Source organism: Somniosus microcephalus, unplaced genomic scaffold (genome assembly GCF_052327205.1).
Source record: "Somniosus microcephalus isolate GS21.2 unplaced genomic scaffold, FLI_Smic_1.0 unresolved_chr4, whole genome shotgun sequence".
Classification (NCBI taxonomy): domain Eukaryota; kingdom Metazoa; phylum Chordata; class Chondrichthyes; order Squaliformes; family Somniosidae; genus Somniosus; species Somniosus microcephalus.
In genome coordinates this window covers 27317529-27330427 of record NW_028225182.1, presented here as the reverse complement: position 1 = coordinate 27330427, position 12899 = coordinate 27317529, and the positions used below count along the sequence as shown (strand labels likewise).

Genomic DNA, 12899 nt, shown 5'->3' with positions numbered 1-12899 from the left:
TTCTCCACAGTTCATCTCCAGGACCAGTGTGTATCTGAGTCAATGGAAATCTCTGACCTTTCTCCCCAGTCCATCTCCAGGACCAGTGAGTATCTGAGTCAATGGGACTCTCTCTGGCCTTTCTCCCCGGTCCATCTCCAGGACCAGTGTGTATCTGAGTCAATGGAAATCTCTGACCTTTCTCCCCAGTCTATCTCCAGGACCAGTGTGTATCTGAGTCAATGGAAATCTCTGACCTTTCTCCCCAGTCTATCTCCAGGACCAGTGTGTATCTGAGTCAATGGGACCCTCTCTGACCTTTCTCCCCAGTCTATCTCCAGGACCAGTGTGTATCTGAGTCAATGGAAATCTCTGACCTTTCTCCCCAGTCCATCTCCAGGACCAGTGTGTATCTGAGTCAATGGAAATCTCTGACCTTTCTCCCCAGTCTATCTCCAGGACCAGTGTGTATCTGAGTCAATGGGACCCTCTCTGACCTTTCTCCCCAGCCCATCTCCAGGACCAGTGTGTATCTGAGTCAATGGGACTCAATTCAATTCAATTCGCTTTATTGGCATGACAAGGTACATCTTATGTTGCCAAAGCATCGAAAAACATTCATGGTTGAACACAAAAATACAGATCTATCCATACAGTGTATAAACAGATATATCCGAGTGTATAAATATACATTCATATATAATTTGTATATACTCCTTTCTTATATTTAGTGGTTGTCCCTCTGTTTATGGCAAGCTGTAACATAGTGTGCCGCTAAGGTTACACAATTTCTCTCCTCCCCTTGTAGGTATGGGAGTTTTTGGTCGTCATTCAAATTTCTGAATTCCGGGCATATTTTTGTGAATTTTGGGTAGAAATTCTCCCTTTTGCCCTGATATTTTCCAGAAGCTGTGAGGAAGTGCATCTGTCTCCACCACTCCCTGACTGCAGCGAGAGCATATCCTGTCCTCTCTTGGTAGCCGGGTCTGCCTGCGTCTACCTTTTTCAATCGCCAGGCTATGTTCACTAAGTCTGTACATGGTCAGAGAGAGTCGCATTGACCTTTCTCCACAGTCCATCTCCAGGACCAGTGTGTATCTGAGTCAATGGGACTCTCTCTGACCTTTCTCCACAGTCCATCTCCAGGACCAGTGTGTATCTGAGTCAATGGAAATCTCTGACCTTTCTCCCCAGTCCATCTCCAGGACCAGTGTGTATCTGAGTCAATGGGCTCTCTCTGACCTTTCTCCCCAGTCCATCTCCAGGACCAGTGTGTATCTGAGTCAATGGAAATCTCTGACCTTTCTCCCCAGTCCATCTCCAGGACCAGTGTGTATCTGAGTCAATGGGCTCTCTCTGACCTTTCTCCACAGTCCATCTCCAGGACCAGTGTGTATCTGAGTCAATGGAAATCTCTGACCTTTCTCCCCAGTCCATCTCCAGGACCAGTGTGTATCTGAGTCAATGGGCTCTCTCTGACCTTTCTCCCCAGTCCATCTCCAGGACCAGTGTGTATCTGAGTCAATGGGACTCTCTCCGACCTTTCTCCCCAGTCCATCTCCAGGACCAGTGTGTATCTGAGTCAATGGGACTCTCTGACCTTTCTCCCCAGTCCATCTCCAGGACCAGTGTGTATCTGAGTCAATGGGACTCTCTCTGACCTTTCTCCCCAGTCTATCTCCAGGACCAGTGTGTATCTGAGTCAATGGGACTCTCTGACCTTTCTCCCCAGTCCATCTCCAGGACCAGTGTGTATCTGAGTCAATGGGACTCTCTCCGACCTTTCTCCCCAGTCCATCTCCAGGACCAGTGTGTATCTGAGTCAATGGGACTCTCTGACCTTTCTCCCCAGTCCATCTCCAGGACCAGTGTGTATCTGAGTCAATGGGACTCTCTCTGACCTTTCTCCCCAGTCCATCTCCAGGACCAGTGTGTATCTGAGTCAATGGGACTCTCTCTGACCTTTCTCCCCAGTCCATCTCCAGGACCAGTGTGTATCTGAGTCAATGGGACTCTCTCTGACCTTTCTCCCCAATCCATCTCCAGGACCAGTGTGTATCTGAGTCAATGGGACTCTCTCTGGCCTTTCTCCCCGGTCCATCTCCAGGACCAGTGTGTATCTGAGTCAATGGGACTCTCTCTGACCTTTATCCCCAGTCCATCTCCAGGACCAGTGTGTATCTGAGTCAATGGAAATCTCTGACCTTTCTCCCCAGTCCATCTCCAGGACCAGTGTGTATCTGAGTCAATGGGACTCTCTGACCTTTCTCCCCAGTCCATCCCCAGGACCAGTGTGTATCTGAGTCAATGGGACCCTCTCTGACCTTTCTCCCCAGTCTATCTCCAGGACCAGTGTGTATCTGAGTCAATGGGACTCTCTCTGACCTTTCTCCCCAGTCTATCTCCAGGACCAGTGTGTATCTGAGTCAATGGGACTCTCTCTGACCTTTCTCCCCAGTCCATCCCCAGGACCAGTGTGTATCTGAGTCAATGGGACCCTCTCTGACCTTTCTCCCCAGTCTATCTCCAGGACCAGTGTGTATCTGAGTCAATGGGACCCTCTCTGACCTTTCTCCCCAGTCTATCTCCAGGACCAGTGAGTATCTGAGTCAATGGGACTCTCTCTGACCTTTCTCCCCAGTCCATCCCCAGGACCAGTGTGTATCTGAGTCAATGGGACTCTCTCTGACCTTTCTCCCCAGTCCATCTCCAGGACCAGTGTGTATCTGAGTCAATGGGACTCTCTCTGACCTTTCTCCCCAGTCCATCTCCAGGACCAGTGTGTATCTGAGTCAATGGGACTCTCTCTGACCTTTCTCCCCAATCCATCTCCAGGACCAGTGTGTATCTGAGTCAATGGGACTCTCTCTGACCTTTCTCCCCAGTCCATCTCCAGGACCAGTGTGTATCTGAGTCAATGGGACTCTCTCTGACCTTTCTCCCCAGTCCATCTCCAGGACCAGTGTGTATCTGAGTCAATGGGACTCAATTCAATTCAATTTGCTTTATTGGCATGACAAGGTACATCTTATGTTGCCAAAGCATCGAAAAACATTCATGGTTGAACACAAAAATACAGATCTATCCATACAGTGTATAAACAGATATATCCGAGTGTATAAATATACATTCATATATAATTTGTATATACCTCCTTTCTTATATTTAGTGGTTGTCCCTCTGTTTATGGCAAGCTGTAACATAGTGTGCCGCTAAGGTTACACAATTTCTCTCCTCCCCTTGTAGGTATGGGAGTTTTTGGTCGTCATTCAAATTTCTGAATTCCGGGCATATTTTTGTGAATTTTGGGTAGAAATTCTCCTTTTGCCCTGATATTTTCCAGAAGCTGTGAGGAAGTGCATCTGTCTCCACCACTCCCTGACTGCAGCGAGAGCATATCCTGTCCTCTCTTGGTAGCCGGGTCTGCCTGCGTCTACCTTTTTCAATCGCCAGGCTATGTTCACTAAGTCTGTACATGGTCAGAGAGAGTCACATTGACATTTCTCCCCAGTCCATCTCCAGGACCAGTGTGTATCTGAGTCAATGGGACTCTCTCTGACCTTTTTCCCCCCCAGTCGATCTCTGGAAGCTCTTTGAATCGGAAGAGTTCTCTCCGGTGGGTGCTCCCACAATCCTGTGTTGGTTCACCTGCTGTCGTTCCTCAGTCTGCAATCCCAGTTTACTCTCAGCTGTGGACCTTTCTCAATCACTCAGTCTTTCACCGGGAAATCTAATTATGGCAGGACAGAAAATAACAAAATCAATAGTGTGAAGTCATGTAATATAGACATTTCTTTTGCTTCATAAAAATAAAAGTTTGGGTCTGAGTACTTCGGTCTGATGTTGTCCCTTGTCTCAGATCCCCGCCACGCCCCGCCTGGGCTTCCAGCAAATCACCAAGGTTCTGGATAGAAATGTACAATTTCCCTGTGCTTTAAGCAAACCGAAGCTGGGGCCATCTTTCCCAGGTAACACACTGTCTGATCTCACTGGGCCCATCCTCCCCGGGTTACTCACTGTCTGATCTCACTGGGCCCATCCTCCCCGGGTTACACACTGTCTGATCTCACTGGGCCCATCCTCCCCGGGTTACACACTGTCTGATCTCACTGGGCCCATCCTCCCCGGGTTACACACTGTCTGATCTCACTGGGCCCATCCTCCCCGGGTTACACACTGTCTGATCTCACTGGGCCCATCCTCCCCGGGTTACACACTGTCTGATCTCACTGGGCCCATCCTCCCCGGGTTACACACTGTCTGATCTCACTGGGTCCATCCACCCCGGGTTACACACTGTCTGATCTCACTGGGCCCATCCTCCCCGGGTTACACACTGTCTGATCTCACTGGCCCATCCTCCCCGGGTTACACACTGTCTGATCTCACTGAGCCCATCCTCCCCGGGTTACACACTGTCTGATCTCACTGGCCCATCCTCCCCGGGTTACACACTGTCTGATCTCACTGGGCCCATCCTCCCCGGGTTACACACTGTCTGATCTCACTGGGTCCATCCTCCCCAGGTTACACACTGTCTGATCTCACTGGGCCCATCCTCCCCGGGTTACACACTGTCTGATCTCACTGGGCCCATCCTCCCCGGGTTACACACTGTCTGATCTCACTGGGTCCATCCTCCCTGGGTTACACACTGTCTGATCTCACTGGGCCCATCCTCCCTGTGTTACACACCGTCTGATCTCACTGGGCCCATCCTCCCCCGGGTTACACAATCATAGAAATTTACAGCACAGGAGGGGGACATTCGGCCCATCTTGTCCGAGTCGGCTGACAAAGATCGATCCACTCTAATCCCACTTTCCCGCACTTGGTCCGTAGCCGTGTAGCTTACGGCACTTCAAGCAGTTTTTAAACGTGATGAGGTTCTCTCTGCCTCGACCACACCTTTCAGGCAGTGAGTTCCAGACCTCCACCACCCTCTGGGTGTAAAAAACTTCGCCTCAAAACCCCTCTAATCCTTTGACCATCTGCTTTAAATCTATGCCCCCTGGCTATTGACCTCTCCACGAAGGGGAAATAGGTCTTTCCTATCCACTCAATCTACGCCCCTAATAAATTGATACACTTCAATCGAGTCTCCCGCTTGGCCTTCTCTGTTCCAGAACAACCCAGCCTATCCAATCGTTCCACATCGCAAAAATTCCCCAGCCCAGGCAAAATCCCCGTAAATCTCCTCTGTACCCCCTCTAGTGCAATCACATCCTTCCTGTAATGTGTTGACCAGACCAGCACACAGTATTCTAGCCGAGGCCTAACTAGTGTTTTATACAGTTCACACATCACCTCCCAGCTCTTGTATTCTTCGACCCAAACACCCCCCCCCGCCCCTTCGACCCAAACATCCCCCCCACCCGCACCTTCGACCCAAACTCCCCCCGCCCACCCCTTCGACCCAAACACCCCCCCCCTTCGACCCAAACACCCCCCCGCCCCTTCGACCCAAACTCCGCCCCCCCCCGGCCCGCCCCCTCGACCCAAAATCCGCCCCCCCCAGCCCGCCCCCTCGACCCAAAATCCGCCCCCCCCAGCCCGCCCCCTCGACCCAACCACCACCCCCCGGCCCGCCCCCTCGACCCAAGCATCCCCCCCCCCACCGGCCCGCCCCCTCGACCCAAGCATCCCCCCCCCACCGGCCCGCCCCCTCGACCCAAGCATCCCCCCCCCACCGGCCCGCCCCCTCGACCCAAGCATCCCCCCCCCCCCCACCGGCCCGCCCCCTCGACCCAAGCATCCCCCCCCCCACCGGCCTGCCCCCTCGACCCAAACATCCCCCCCCCCGCACCTTCGACCCACACTCCCCCCGCCCACCCCTTCGACCCACTCCCCACCCCCCTTCGACCCAAACACCCCCCTTCGACCCAAACACCACCCCGCCCCTTCGACCCAAACTCCGCCCCCCCCCAGCCCGCCCCCTCGACCCAACCACCGCCTCCCGACCCGCCCCCTCGACCCAAGCATCCCCCCACCCCGGCCCGCCCCCTCGACCCAAACTTCCCCCCCCCGGCCCGCCCCTTCGACTCAAACACCACCCCCTCCGACCCAAACACCGCCCTCCCCGGCCCGCCACTCCGCCCCAAACGCCCCCCCGGCTTGCCCCCTCCACACCCCCACCCCGGGCTCGCCCCCCGCCCCTCGCCCCAAACACCCCCCCCAGGCCCCTCCGCCCCTCACCCCCAGGCCCCTCCGCTCCCCCCGCCCCAAACACAGCCCCTCCGCCCCCTCCACAGCCCCCCAGCCCCTCCGCCCTCCCCCGCCCCAAACGCCCGCCCCCCAGGCCCTTCCGCCCCAAACGCCCAGGCACCCCCCCAGGCCCCTCCGCGCCCCCCCCCCAGGCCCCTCCGCCCCAAACGCCCCCCCCCCCCAGGCCCCCCCCAGGCCCCTCCGCCCCAAACGCCCCCCCCCCCCAGGCCCCTCCGCCCCAAACGCCCGCCCCAAACGCCCCCCCCCCGCCCCAAGCTCCTCCGCCTCAAACACCCCCCCCCCCGCCCCAAACATACCGCCCCCAGGCCCCTCCGCCCCAAACACCCACCCCCCCCTGGCGTGTCCATGTGTAGATAAAGACACTGAAGACAGGAGTTGGTTCATAGGTATTTACTAAGCAAGTCTGTGGGGGGGGGGGGGGGGGGGGGGGGGGGGGGGGGGGGGTTTCTAAAGGATATACACAATACACAGGCTTATATAGCCCAAGTGGCAATTACCGGCATTACGCACACCTGGGGCTCTGAAAGGCACATACACCATAATTGCTCCCCTTCTAGCTAACTAGTACATCATATTTTAAGTAATTATTAATTACATGTTATATGCAAAATAATATACATTGCTGTATTAATTAATTATAAGTTAGTCTCTCAGGCGGCTTCCTGACTCGGTCCGGATAACGCCTCGGGGGTGTAGTAGTTTCTGGTGGTGCAGTAGGTTCTTCTGGCAAGGCTGATTCGGCTTCAAGGCCAGTGTCGGGTTCATCGGGCTCCAGTATCACCGGATCGGAGGTAGATATGGGTATCTCTACTTCATCGTTAGATGTATAGAGCGGTGGTGTAGGTTGTCCCTTTTCGGATGACTTGATGATTTGGTCAGCATGGCGCCTTATTATGCTGTCTCCGATGTCCACAGTATACATCAGTGGTCCTAATCGTGTGCAGATAGTTCCAGGCTGCCATTTCTTGGTACGGTAGTCCCGGGCCAAAACCGGTTGGCCTATCTGGAAGGCCCTAGTTGGCCTTTCATTCATGCCCTGAAACTGCCGGTTCTCCACGTCCCTTCGGATGTTGGGCTTGACCAAATCCAGCCGGCATCTTAGGTTTCTATTGTAGAACATCATGGCGGGAGTTTGGTTAGTAACCATATGCGTTGCATTCCTATATGCAAATAAGAAGTTATCCACCTTGTGCTGAAGTTTTATGTCTTCATTACCCATGGCCTTTATGGCCTTCTTAAAGGTCTGGACAAACCTTTCAGCCAATCCATTGGTGGCGGGATGGTATGGGGCGGATGTGTAGTGCTTTACCCCATTGTTCTTTAAGAACTTTCTGAATTCTTCAGACACAAATTGCGGTCCATTATCAGAACATATCTGCTCCGGCAGCCCATTCCTGGCAAATATGGTCCTTAATACTGTGATGGTTTTTTCCGTGGTGGTGGAGGACATCTTTATTACCTCCGGCCACTTGGAGTGTGCATCCACTGCGATTAAGAACATTGAGTCCATAAATGGACCAGCAAAGTCGATGTGCACCCTTTGCCAGGGAGATGAGGGCCACTCCCATGGATGTAGAGGGGCCTGTGGCGGAGCATTTTGGACCTTCTGGCATCCTAGGCAGCTCTTGGTCATGTCTTCGATGTCTCCATCGATACCTGGCCACCATACAAACGCCCTAGCTAGGTTCTTCATTTTCATTCCACCCAGATGCCCCTCGTGAAGCTCCTTTAGTATTTTATCCTGGAGTTTGGGTGGAATCATCACTCTGGATCCACACATCAAGGTTCCTCGGCACACTGACAGCTGTTCTCTTCTTTGCGAGAATGCTGGCAACAGTGGTTCGCCATGTGCTGGCCATCCCTTCACCGTTAAATCGTAGACCCGTGAGAGAGTAGGGTCATTTCTTGTCTCCCTTTCAATGGCAGAATTTGTCACCGTAGACATTCCACTATGGTAGAGTGGAATATCTCTACTGGGTCTACTGTAGGTGCCTCTTCTATCGTTGGCAATGGTAGGTGTGATAAACCGTCAGCATTCCCATGCTGTTTTGACCCTTTGTATTCAATGTTGTATTGGTGTGGCCCTAGAAAAAGGGACCATCTCTGTAGTCTTTGTGCCGTCATAATGGGGACGCCTTTTTCAGGGTTGAATATGGAGATGAGGGGTTGATGGTCAGTCAGCAAGGTAAATTTTTGTCCGTGTAGGTAATGGTTGAATTTCTTCACTCCCCATACCAGGCTGAGTGCTTCCCTGTCTATCTGGGCATAGTTACGCTCAGCTGAGTTCAATGAGCGTGACACAAAAGCTATCGGCCGTTCCGAGCCATCAGGGAATCTATGGACAATACCGCTCCTATGCCGTAAGGTGATGCATCGCACGCCAGTCTGATTGGTAGTGATGGGTTGTAATGAGCCAAAATTTTCTCGGATGTGATTAAGTCTTTACATTTATGGAAGGCACGTTTACAGTCTTCGTTCCATTTCCAAATCACTCCTGTGTGTAGAAGATCATTAAGAGGGTGTAGAATAGTTGATAAGTTCGGTAAAAATTTATGATAGTAATTTATTAATCCCAGGAATGACCTTAATTGTGAAACATTTTCAGGTGCTGGGGCTTTTATAACTGCTTCAATTTTTTCAGGTGACTTATGCAACCCTTCCTTATTAGTTATGTGGCCACAATATGATATCTGATTTTGGAAAAATTCACACTTGGGGCGATTTGCTCGTAGGCCTCGTTCTTTCAGCCTAGTGAGCACCTGCTCCAAATTGGCAAGGTGCTCGTTGTCGTTTTCTCCTGTTATAAGGATGTCGTCTAGGTAGCATTGAGTCCCCGGAATCCCTTGCAGGACTTGCTCCATAGCTCTTTGCCAGATAGCTGGAGCTGATGCTATTCCAAAAACCAGTCAATTGTACTGGTACAGGCCTTTGTGTGTGTTTATTGTGAGATACTTTTTAGAGGTCTCCTCAACCTCCATCTGTAGATATGCTTGTGCCAAGTCAATTTTTGTGAAACGTTTCCCTCCGGATAGTGAGGCGAAAATATCTTCTATCCTCAGAAGAGGATACTGTACCGTGTGAAGGACCGGGTTTACAGTCACCTTAAAGTCCCCACAGATGCGAATTTTTTTCTGTTCCTCAGTTATTTTTCAATGTTTTTTTCCATGACTGGAACGATGGGTGTTGCCCATTCGCTCCAATCTATTTTGGATAATATGCCTGCCTTTTCCAAATTCTTCAGCTCTGCCTCGACTGCCGGACGTATTGCGGATGGCACCGGTCTTGCCTTAAAATTTTTTGGAATTGCTGTATCTTCCACTTTTATTGAGGCGGTGATGCCTTTCAAGGTTCCTAGTTTCTCTTGAAACACTTCTTTGGTGTTGGCCAAGATGTCTTTTAATCGTTCAGGTATGATGTCATCATTGTTTTTTTTCCTTACTGGTCACCGTCAGTGCCTGAATGGAGTGCCAGTCTAAACGTATCTTCCTTATCCATTCACGTCCCAACAACGGTGGACCACCATCTTGTAGAATGTATAAATACAACTTTTGTATTTCTTTGCCGTTGTATACCACAGGCACATTTATTTTTCCTTTGGGGTAGACTTTCTGCCCCGTATATGTTTTTAAGATAATGGATGTGTCTTTTAGAGGTATATGCGAAAATAGCCTCTCGTAATCTCGTCGATTTATTACGGTTAGAGCTGATCCTGTATCTAGCTCCATTTTAACTGGGGACCCTGCTATTGTGAGGGTAACCCAAATGGTTTGGTAATCCTCTTTGGCAAGTACATTATGTAATTTGAGACAGCTTAGTCTCTTGTTTCCGGAGTCGCTATCGCTATTCTGGTCTTCGGAGCTATTGTCCGTCATCATTTGTACCTTCCTGTACTTTTCTTTATTGATTTTTTGTTTTCTGTCAGTGGATTTATTTTGTCCAGATTGGCATACCCGTGCAATGTGTCCAATCTTACCACATTGCCTGCATGCTTTGCCCTTGAACCAGCAGTCCCTCTGGTTATGGGTGGATCTGCCGCAGCGATAACATCTTCCGAACTCCTGTGTCATTTTATGGGTGCCGAAGTCCTGTGTCTCTTGTTGTATCTCTGCAGCTCCTTTTGCTGCTGCTTCGTATGATACAGCCATACTGAAAGCTTTGTCCAATGTTAAATCTTTTTCAGAAAGCAGTCTTTTTTGTGTTCCTTCACTTAAGAGACCGCAAACAAATTTGTCTCGAAGATAATCCGATAGTCCTGCTCCGAATTGGCAGTACTTTGATAGCTTTCTTAATTCGTTTAGGTAATCAGCGTTACTTTCATTCTTGTGTTGATTTCTCTTGAAGAACTTGAATCGTTCCGCTATCAGCGGCGGTGTTGGGTTTAAATGCTCCTGCAGGGTATCAACAATTTCTTTAAAAGTCTTGTCCTTTGGTTTGGCTGGAGTGATTAAATTTCGTAACAGCCCGTATGTCTTCGCGCCCATTAAGTTCAGAAGTACTGAAGCTTTTTTTTCATGTAATCCCATTTGCATTGCAATAAACCTCTACTCTTTCCACGTATGTGGTCCAATCTTCTATTTCACCATCAAAAGCCTCAATATTACCAGATTTAGGCATTTCAGAAAAGATATGGCGCTTCCCGCGCTTTTTTTCCCCTCTCTGTAGCAACAATATGGCGCTTCCCGCGCTTTCCCGCCGCTGCTACCGATAACAACGCTGTTTTACTGTGGTTTCCGTTTATTCACTGTTGGAGACTCGTTCCCGACGGAGGTCTAAACGCTGACCTGCTTGCCGTGCCGGCCGTCTCTCGAGTGCACCCTCCCAGTCCGTTATTGCTTGCCTCCGATTTCGCTGCCTGTCTCAGCTGTAGAGCCCGCCGCTGGAGCTTCAGCCTGACGCCCAGGAAAGATTAGCGCAGTACCTGTCACCAGCTTGGCCAGCTGGTGAAACCACAGTTTCTCTTACTTCCTTGAGTCTTCTGGACGCTGGAGGAATCGATGTCCTTGAGGTGTTGCCGAATTGCAGGTAAGTCCGTTTCCACTTCGTCGCCACTGTCGTGTCCGTGTGTAGATAAAGACACTGAAGACAGGAGTTGGTTCATAGGTATTTACGAAGCAAGTCTGGGGGGGGTTTCTAAAGGATATACACAATACACAGGCTTATATAGCCCAAGTGGCAATTACCGGCATTACGCACACCTGGGGCTCTGAAAGGCACATACACCATAATTGCTCTTAAAGGCACATACACCACACCCCCCCCCCCCAAGCCCCTCCGCCCCAAACATACCGCCCCCAGGCCCCTCCGCCTCAAACGCCCCCCCCCGCCCCAAACATACCGCCCCCAGGCCCCTCCGCCCCAAACATACCGCCCCCAGGCCCCTCCGCCCCAAACATACCGCCCCCAGGCCCCTCCGCCTCAAACGCCCCCCCCAGGCCCCTCCGCCCCAAGTTACCCCCGGTTCCCCGGGACTGCCTGGCAAAGGCCGGCGCTGCTGTAAATGTCGGAGATTCCCGGTTCCCCACACTCACCCGCACCATGTCTGTCCATCCATCTGCCCGCCCTCTCTCGCTCCGGCTCCATCCTCAGTCCCGCCTCCATTTTACCTCCTTCCTCAAACCGGAGCCTCATCCGGGCACTGGCAGCACCACCGAGCATGCGCACTGCGGCCACATACGCAGCTAATTAAAGTCCCTCGCTGAGTCCGGCTCTTCCGTTGGCTGCGACTCGCGGATTGACAGCCGCGCCCACCAATCACCGCCCGGAACGCCTCGGGGTCCCGCGCACTGCGTTGAAAGGCCGCGGCCGGCTCCGGGGTCACGTGCCTCCTGATCTGACCCCGCCCCCCGAACCGCCGTGCACGCGCCGCCGCCCGCGGTGACGTCATAGCCCCGCCCACTGCGGCGGCTGAGGGGCGGGGCCACAGTGAACAATGGTGTTGGGGCAGAAATTCCGATCTGCACTTACCCGACGCGCCTGCCGTTCACCTCCAGGGACGCCTGGAATTCCTGTTTGAAAGAGAAGAATCCCTGGCAGCGTCTGACGTCACGCCGCCCAGGCGTGCAGCCAGCGCGAAGCCTGGAGCGCGCTGTGCAAGTGAGACACGCCTCTTGAGGTCTGAGTTTAATAGGACACGCCCCTTGAGGTCTCAGTGTAATAGGACACGCCCCTTGAGGTCTCAGTGTATTAGGACATGCCCCCAATCTTTCTCACAAGGTGCAAAGCATTTTTACATGCAGAGCAGCATTTCAAATAGGTTTTTGGTATTTTTATGAAGCTTTTGGTAACTTTTATAAACTTTTAAAAACGTTTACATTATTTTGAAGAATCTGAAGTAGTTTTAAACAGAATTAAAGCAATTTAAAGACTTTTAAGAGCCCTGAAATAATTTTTTTCATTCCATTTATTTATTTAGCAACGTCGTCGTCATACGTGTCTTCACACTGTTCCCTTTGAGGAACTGTATGAAGTGGTGGAAGGATTTCTGGTTGTGATTAACGCTCATTCCGTGACCGTAACCATCTTTGAACCAGCCATTAGGGTGTTTAGTCCTATGGCGGGAGGGTTTTACGGGCTCCCACAAGCTATACAAGGAGGGGGGGCCACCCACAACCACGGACGCAAATATCCCACTAGATGTCAACCCAGAATTTAGAGCCGGAGCTCCGACTCCACTTGCCGGGACTGTCTGGAGCGGG

At 51.8% G+C, this 12899-nt stretch overlaps 1 long non-coding RNA gene across 1 annotated transcript in view; it reads right to left on the bottom strand.

Annotated features, from left to right (window-relative positions):
- LOC147090053 (uncharacterized) overlaps positions 1 to 11941 on the bottom strand; it is a 45339-nt gene extending 33398 nt beyond the window's left edge. The window contains exons 1-2 of the long non-coding RNA XR_015075315.1: positions 11733 to 11941; positions 3628 to 3709 (exon numbers count right to left, since the gene is read on the bottom strand). This is a non-coding gene — a long non-coding RNA (uncharacterized LOC147090053). The remainder of the gene's footprint in view (positions 1 to 3627; positions 3710 to 11732) is intronic.
- Between the last annotated feature and the right edge of the window lie 958 nt (positions 11942 to 12899).